This window comes from Lynx canadensis, chromosome D4 (genome assembly GCF_007474595.2).
Source record: "Lynx canadensis isolate LIC74 chromosome D4, mLynCan4.pri.v2, whole genome shotgun sequence".
Lineage (NCBI taxonomy): Eukaryota > Metazoa > Chordata > Mammalia > Carnivora > Felidae > Lynx > Lynx canadensis.
Genome location: NC_044315.2, coordinates 48,858,251 through 48,865,327, shown reverse-complemented (window position 1 = coordinate 48,865,327; position 7,077 = coordinate 48,858,251). Strand labels below are relative to the sequence as shown.

The 7,077-nt window shown below is 36.8% G+C and overlaps 1 non-coding gene across 1 annotated transcript; it reads left to right on the top strand.

Annotated features, from left to right (window-relative positions):
* Positions 1-6,341: 6,341 nt before the first annotated feature.
* On the top strand, positions 6,342-6,448 carry LOC115500245. The gene has a single exon (XR_003964480.1). It is a non-coding gene; the product is annotated as a U6 spliceosomal RNA (small nuclear RNA).
* The last annotated feature ends 629 nt before the right edge of the window (positions 6,449-7,077 follow it).

Sequence of the window (7,077 nt, the reverse complement as noted above, 5' to 3'; positions counted from 1 at the left end):
GCTATTTAACAGTCTAGTACAATTTACTCTGACATATACCACCTCTTATTTCCACAAAACATCCTGCTTGAAAACATCTTTATATAAATTATTAAAGCCACTTACTTGATTTTTTTTAATAGGAAAGTAGTTGCCACTTAACATTATTTCTTCTTCATTTCTGTTTCATTGGTCTTCCTCTTGCTTCCGTGAGAGTTCTCTCAATCCTGCTGTGGCTGCTAATTGCAAAGGTGACCTAAAATCTGATTCGCACAATTTTACATTTGAAAAGCCACTGTCAAACTCTCCAGTTCTTTAACAGACTATCACAGCTTCTACCTCATTTTCCTTTCTTAAATATCTGCACCACCTCCGGCCTTCATGTTCCTCTCTGACTTGCACATGAAGGAACGTGGTATGAAGTTAGTAGGGCCCACATCCTGAAAGATTAGTCTGTCCACCCTATGCCCATAGTTAGAACTAATTGAATTAGTCCCACGCCCTAGCAAAGAAGTAAAATCAATATTACAATTAAAACTGCATTCCTGTATAATTGGATTTTCAAAGGAAACCTGGAAGAGGGGAAGAGTGGAAAGTGTTTCCTATGTCTAAAAGTAACATATTTGTATTACGTTTATATCTTCAAAATAATCCTGCAGAAATTGATGCAATAGCGTCAATTTCATTAGCCAGAGTTTATTACAAGAGCTTAGTCCTTTGCAACACCATTCTTACAGCCAAAGGCTTTCCTATCTGTTGCCACTGGGCTGCCTGGGCCACTCGCTTACTTTCCTAGCTCACACACTTCAGCATTAGGATTTTCAGGGGCCATTTTATTAAGTGTGTTTGTTAAATCATATCCAAGATTTTTTTTCCCCTAGATCAAAAGAAATCCATCTGAAAGAACTGGGCAGCTTAAATAGTTGAACTGTTAGTTCTTTCCTGGAGCTCACTGCCTTCCCTTCGAATGCTCTTTACCACAATTCCAAACATAGATTAAACTCCTTTCATAATGTGATGTTAGAAGAGGACTCTCAATTTATTTAAAAAAAAAGTGGCATCACTAGGGCCACAGGAGAGCACCATTTGGCATGGTGACCATGGCTCCTCTCTTAGAACTTAGCAATTTAGGAAAGTTGAATAAAGGAACATTTTCAGTCACGTCCCTGTGTCAGAAAGACCGTGAGGGCCTGAGCTAGAAGGGGGACAGATATCCATGGACAAATTACATATCGTCTTTAGACTCAAAAATATTCTCCTTAATTGGGAATAGCCTAAGTTATACACACAAAAGTACAAACAAACAAACAAGAGGGTATATGCCACATAAGTGGTGTAGACGTGAAAATATGCAGGTATAATGAAGTAGAACTCTTGAAAATGAAGACCTCATTCATGTATTACATGTATAACTTGATAACTGTGTTTCCCTAAGCGTATATAGGGCACTTGATCCTTGTAGGCATAGCTTTCTCATTTCTAAATTGAAAATGTTGAACTGGATTAGAATGTCTCATCCAATTCTGAAATTCAATGAAATTCAGAAGAGGGGTATCATATCATGGGATGTTATGGGTATGGCTGATTACCTGAAGGCACATGAAACATGAGGTACCATTGAAAGACTAAGTGGATGTCATTAGGTAAAGGATATAAAAGGCAGACAAAGTGTGAGCAAAAGCAAAGTGTTACTGTGTTTTGTTCACTTTTGTGTCCATAGGGCTGGTCGCAGTACCTGAAATGCAATGGACAATGTCTAATACTTACTGAATGAATTAACTGGGCAGTGTTCCCATTGCTCATGAGGGGGGTGCCATCTAAAAGATCCCATTCTGTATTTGCTTAATGAAGTTAGTCACTGAAAGAAAAATTTGTACAGAAACTTTCTTTGGTGACTTGTAATGGATAAAACTGAGCATTTTCCATCTCTATCCCCAATTTCTCTACTCTGAATGCCAAGACCTTATTTCAAAATTGCCAAGGTCATATTTTAATAAATGGCAAAATTCTGAATCAGCCTATGAAATTCCTTCACCTATGTCAGTTTCTAATCCAGAGAGAACTTCCTAATCTGTTTCTTAATTGTCTGGTGACGTGTACTTCATGTTCCCCATTCTCTGCTGTGTTCTTGAGTTGGGTTCTGCATTCCAATGCAGTTTTCCAGCTCTTCAGCTTTCAGGACAAATTCTTACCTACATGATACGTGGACCATCTAATGAACTGCTTCCCATGCCCACGTGTTTTTTCCGTTCCTGTGCCACTTTTAAAACTTTGATGCTCTTTGCACATTCTTTTCTCCTCTGAGGTCGCCTTGGGTGTGCTTTTAACCAGTTATTGCCAGGATCAATCTGGATACTGGAAAAAGGGGCACATTGTTTTTGATTTCCCCGGAGCCTGCTACAGTTGTGATGTTCAAAACGGAAGTGCGGGAGAAGACATCTTTGCTTGCATATCAATTCTTGGCAACAGATAAATTGTTTCTCTATAGTTTTCTCTTTGAATTTTATGTTGGATCAGTTTTTAACTTGGAGACCATTCTCTTTTGAGTAATACTTTTTTCAATGTGTCCACACCTTGGATTTATTGCACCAATACATCATCAGAGTGACAGCTAGCCCTGATGATGTATAGCTTAATACATCATGAAAGCAATTTCTCATTCAGGTTACATATTACATAGGAATGTTAGTGCTTGTGTTGTAAAAAAATATATAATTTATGGTCTTACAACAAATAGAACTTTCTGAGAGTTTGTAAAACTCTTGGATCTGTCCCAAATCTAGCTAGGCAATAAAATTAGCACTGGATCTTAAAAATACTGAGTGCCAACCCTTCTCTGTATAGGGACAGAAATCTTCTTTATAAATGTTTATTTTTCAAAAGGAAATATGTGCACTTGATTAAAAAATTTTTTAAATACAAAAATATATACAATGAAGACTATCTCTTCCTTCTGTCCATATCTGGAACCTATCTAGCACCCTTCCCCAAAGCAAAAAAACCTACCAAATCTTTAGAGATAATGTAAGAATATACTGACACCCATGTGTATATATATATTTTCCCTTTATATGCAATCAGCAACATATTCTGCATTTTTCCTACTTACCAGTATAAATCAAAAATACCTTCATGTATTTACAGATAGACTTTTCTTATTCTTTTTTTGTAATAGCATACATCATCATATCATTCTCTCATATTCTATTTTTTTTATTTATGTTTATTTATCTAAGAGAGAGAAAGAGAGGGGTGGGGTGAGAGAGAGCATGTGCAGGAGTGGGGAATGGGCAGAGAGACAGGGAGACACAGAATCCGAAGCAGTCCCCAGGTTCCAAGCTGGAAGTCCAGACCCCTGATGCGGGGCTTGAACTCAGGAACCTCAAGTCAGGACCTGAGCCAAAGTTGAATGCTTAACCAACAGAGCTACCCAGGCACCCCTTATTCTCCCATATTCTAAAGAGATATTATTGCTTTTCTATAGAATACCACTTTTCCTTATTTCATGGGCAGAATACAAACTAGAACAATAGTGTAAAAAAAATGACTAGGAAGAAAATGGAGTTACTTTAAGTTTTTCCTCATATATGATATAGATCTGTATTACTCTTTTTATGATAGCATAAATTTCTTTTTTTTTTTTTTTTCCAACGTTTATTTATTTTGGGGACAGAGAGAGACAGAGCATGAACGGGGGAGGGGCAGAGAGAGAGGGAGACACAGAATCGGAAACAGGCTCCAGGCTCTGAGCCATCAGCCCAGAGCCGACGCGGGGCTCGAACTCACGGACCGCGAGATCGTGACCTGGCTGAAGTCGGACGCTTAACCGACTGCGCCACCCAGGCGCCCCAGCATAAATTTCTTTATGAAGCATATGATTATTTTATGATTTTGACTCCAAGAGAACTCCTTTCATTTAATAAGAATTAAAATTCTTAGTTTACATGAAACATTGAATTAAGTGAATTTACTAAAGGTGATAAAAACATCTACATTTTTTAGAGATAAACTAAAACTGGGAAGAAAGAAGAGAAGAAATCACAGAAACTGCAGTGTGATTAAGAACATAATACAGTTTAAAAATAAGTGGCCACTCTTGACAGAAATGTCCCAAATTGTTACATTGTATTCATCACCTTCTTATTTTTACTTATGAACTTGCCTGGAAAATTTAGCTTTAGTTTGTGTCATGGAAAAATCAACTAATAAACGGAAAATGGATTTTTTTATAGTCTCTCAAATGAGGAAAGGTATTGAGGGATATGAGGAATTCCAAGGTGAAAAGTGTCATTCTTTAATCCACATTGCAAAAGCAGGTGTAATTGAAGGTCATATATAAAGTAGTTTGAAAAGAGTAGGTGTCTCCACAAAATCAGTTTTTTAAAAAAACTCGTGGCTATTATGATGATTATTATAAGCAAGTTAGCTCTTCTCCATCAGTCTGGCATTTTGTTTTTGCTTTGCCTTCTTCATGATTATTCTATGTTTTCTATATGAAAGTATCAATTTCCTCCTCTATTATTTGCTTAGTCACTTCTTTTACTACTTAGCTATAAATATGAGTCCACAAAAGACAGAAATTTTGAAACTGTGTAAGAGATTAGTATTTTTTTTTTGGCAAAATACACAGATTTTATTTTCTCCTTTCTCCTTTCTTTGACCTCCTTGATTTATCCAACTTATTAACTTGAGAGTGTATAGATATTTAACCAGAGGATTTTTAAAAATCTCCTTTTAAGAGAAGAAACTCTCAAAAACTGCTCTGGGGCAAGTTTACATGGTGTGTGTATGCGTGGGTAAGCACACACACACACACCTTATTTCCACCCCTCAATCCTCTTTTTCTCCTTCCCACTCTTCTGCGAAGGATATATTTCTGAGATGTGTGGTGTGTGTGTGTGTGTGTGTGTGTATACACACACACACACACACACACCACACACACCTGAGAGGTGCTGGGAAGAATTTAGTTTGGAGAGGATGGGAGAGAAAGCATTTCATCTCAAAGTAGAGAGAGTCATTCTTGAGAGTAGAAGGTGTTAAGAAACAGGGCTTCCAGAGAAAGAGATGATGGAGGGGTTTGAGGAAGGGTAGGGAAGAGGAAGAGAGATTGGAGAGCCAGGTTGGAAATAGTGTGACTGTCCATTTGAATGGACTGGACAGTTTGTGATCCTTACTTCTTAAAAGAAACTTTTAAAAAATCTACCTAACAGATAGTGCTTTCAGAGTTGGGTCCAGTCGAGTGATTATTCTGGCGATAAGGTGGAATAATTAAATAGCGGTATTAGGGCCTAGCCACACTGTGCTACTTTTGGAAATAAATAATTTTTGTAAATGACACATTTAATGCTGCTGTAAGAAGCTGAGATGCATTCCTTCCCAATGTAATCCGGTAATCCTCAAAAATAGAACAGGTAACACCTTAGTGATCTTAGTTTTCTACGGTCTGCTGATTTTCAAAGTCAAACAATTCATAGTCAAGTTGGAATTGTAGAACAGAATGATAAATAAGTCAGATTCAGGCATTTAAACTCCAGCAATAACACTAACAGCTTGGAAAATTAATCCTTAACCTAATCCCTACTTTATTTTTAAAGGATTAAGTAAAATATTATATAAGTTTAATAAATCTGATTTTAAATTAGGGGGCCTGAGTGGTTTAGTCAGTTAAGTGTCTGACTCTTGGTTTCAGCTCAGGTCATGACCTCACAGTTAACGAGTTCGAGTCCTACTTTGGGCTCTGTACAGACAGCTGCAGAGCCTGCTTGGGAATCTCTCTCTCTGCCCCTCCCCTATTCTCACTTATCTCTCTCTCTCTCTCTCTCTCTCTCTCTCTCTCTCAAAATAAATAAAGCAAACATTAAAAAATAAAATTAGCTTAATTTGTTAAGCAATCTTAAAGTCATCTTTGCATTTTGGCAATCCACAGTTGGCAAAGCAGGAAGATGACAATGGTATAGGAGAACTCATTTGTTTTTAATTTAAAAAAATATCTTTATTTATTTTTGAGGGAGAGACAGTGTGTGAGCAGGGGAGGAGCAGAGAGAGAGGGAGACACAGAATCCGAAGCAGGCTCCAGGCTTTGAGCTGTCAGCACAGAGCCCGATGTGAGGCTGGGGCTCACAAACAGTGAGATCATGAACTGAGCTGAAGTCAGACGCCCAACAAACTGAGCCACCCAGGCACCCCTAGGAGAACCCATTTTAAGTTGACTTCATAAAGTTTTAGACAGCACCACTTTGAGAGGAAAATAAAGTGCTCAGATTCTGCAGACTTTGAAAAATATTTTTTTTGTTTAATATATATGACTAATATGCTGCTGTTTATGTACCAGTATTCATCAATAGAAATTGGGTCACACAGTGCTCACTTACGCAGCACATCTACTAAAATTGGAATGATACAGATTCGATTAGCATGGCCCCTGTATAAGCATGACACACAAATGCGTGAAGCATTCCATATTTAAAAAAAAATGGACTATACAATTTGACTTAGCTTTCATTTAATTAACCAGATCATTAGTCAGTTTGCCTTTATTGATGTTTATCCAAAGAGAGAGAGAGAAGAGATATATCATGGATAAGACTCTGAAATCTCTTTCTTGGTCATCTATGAACATGAACGTGTTAAAGTGTTAGCAAATAATGGCAAACAATAATGGCAAACTTTTAATGAGTCATTACTATTTATTTGACATACACAGTTTTCAGCGCTTTACACATATTATTTAATTGTCCCAACAAGTCTATAAGGAGAGTACTATTGCCCATATTTTTACATAAGAAAAAGAGATATTAATGCCTCACCCAAAGTTATGTAGGTAGTAGGTGACATGGTCAGGAATCATAATGACACAATGTTTCATATGGGGTCTAGCAATTAATCACCAAGCTTTTACACATACCATCTCAGTGTGTATCATAACAGGTCAATTTTACTATAGGATATATTTTGAAGTTATTATGGGATACTGTATGTAATATTGTTTATGATTTCTCTTTTCAAAAAGTAAGATGTTTGAAAATTATTACACTAAAATATTACAAAATTTTTAATGCTTTTCTAAAATTATATTTGCTTGAATTGTATTAATAT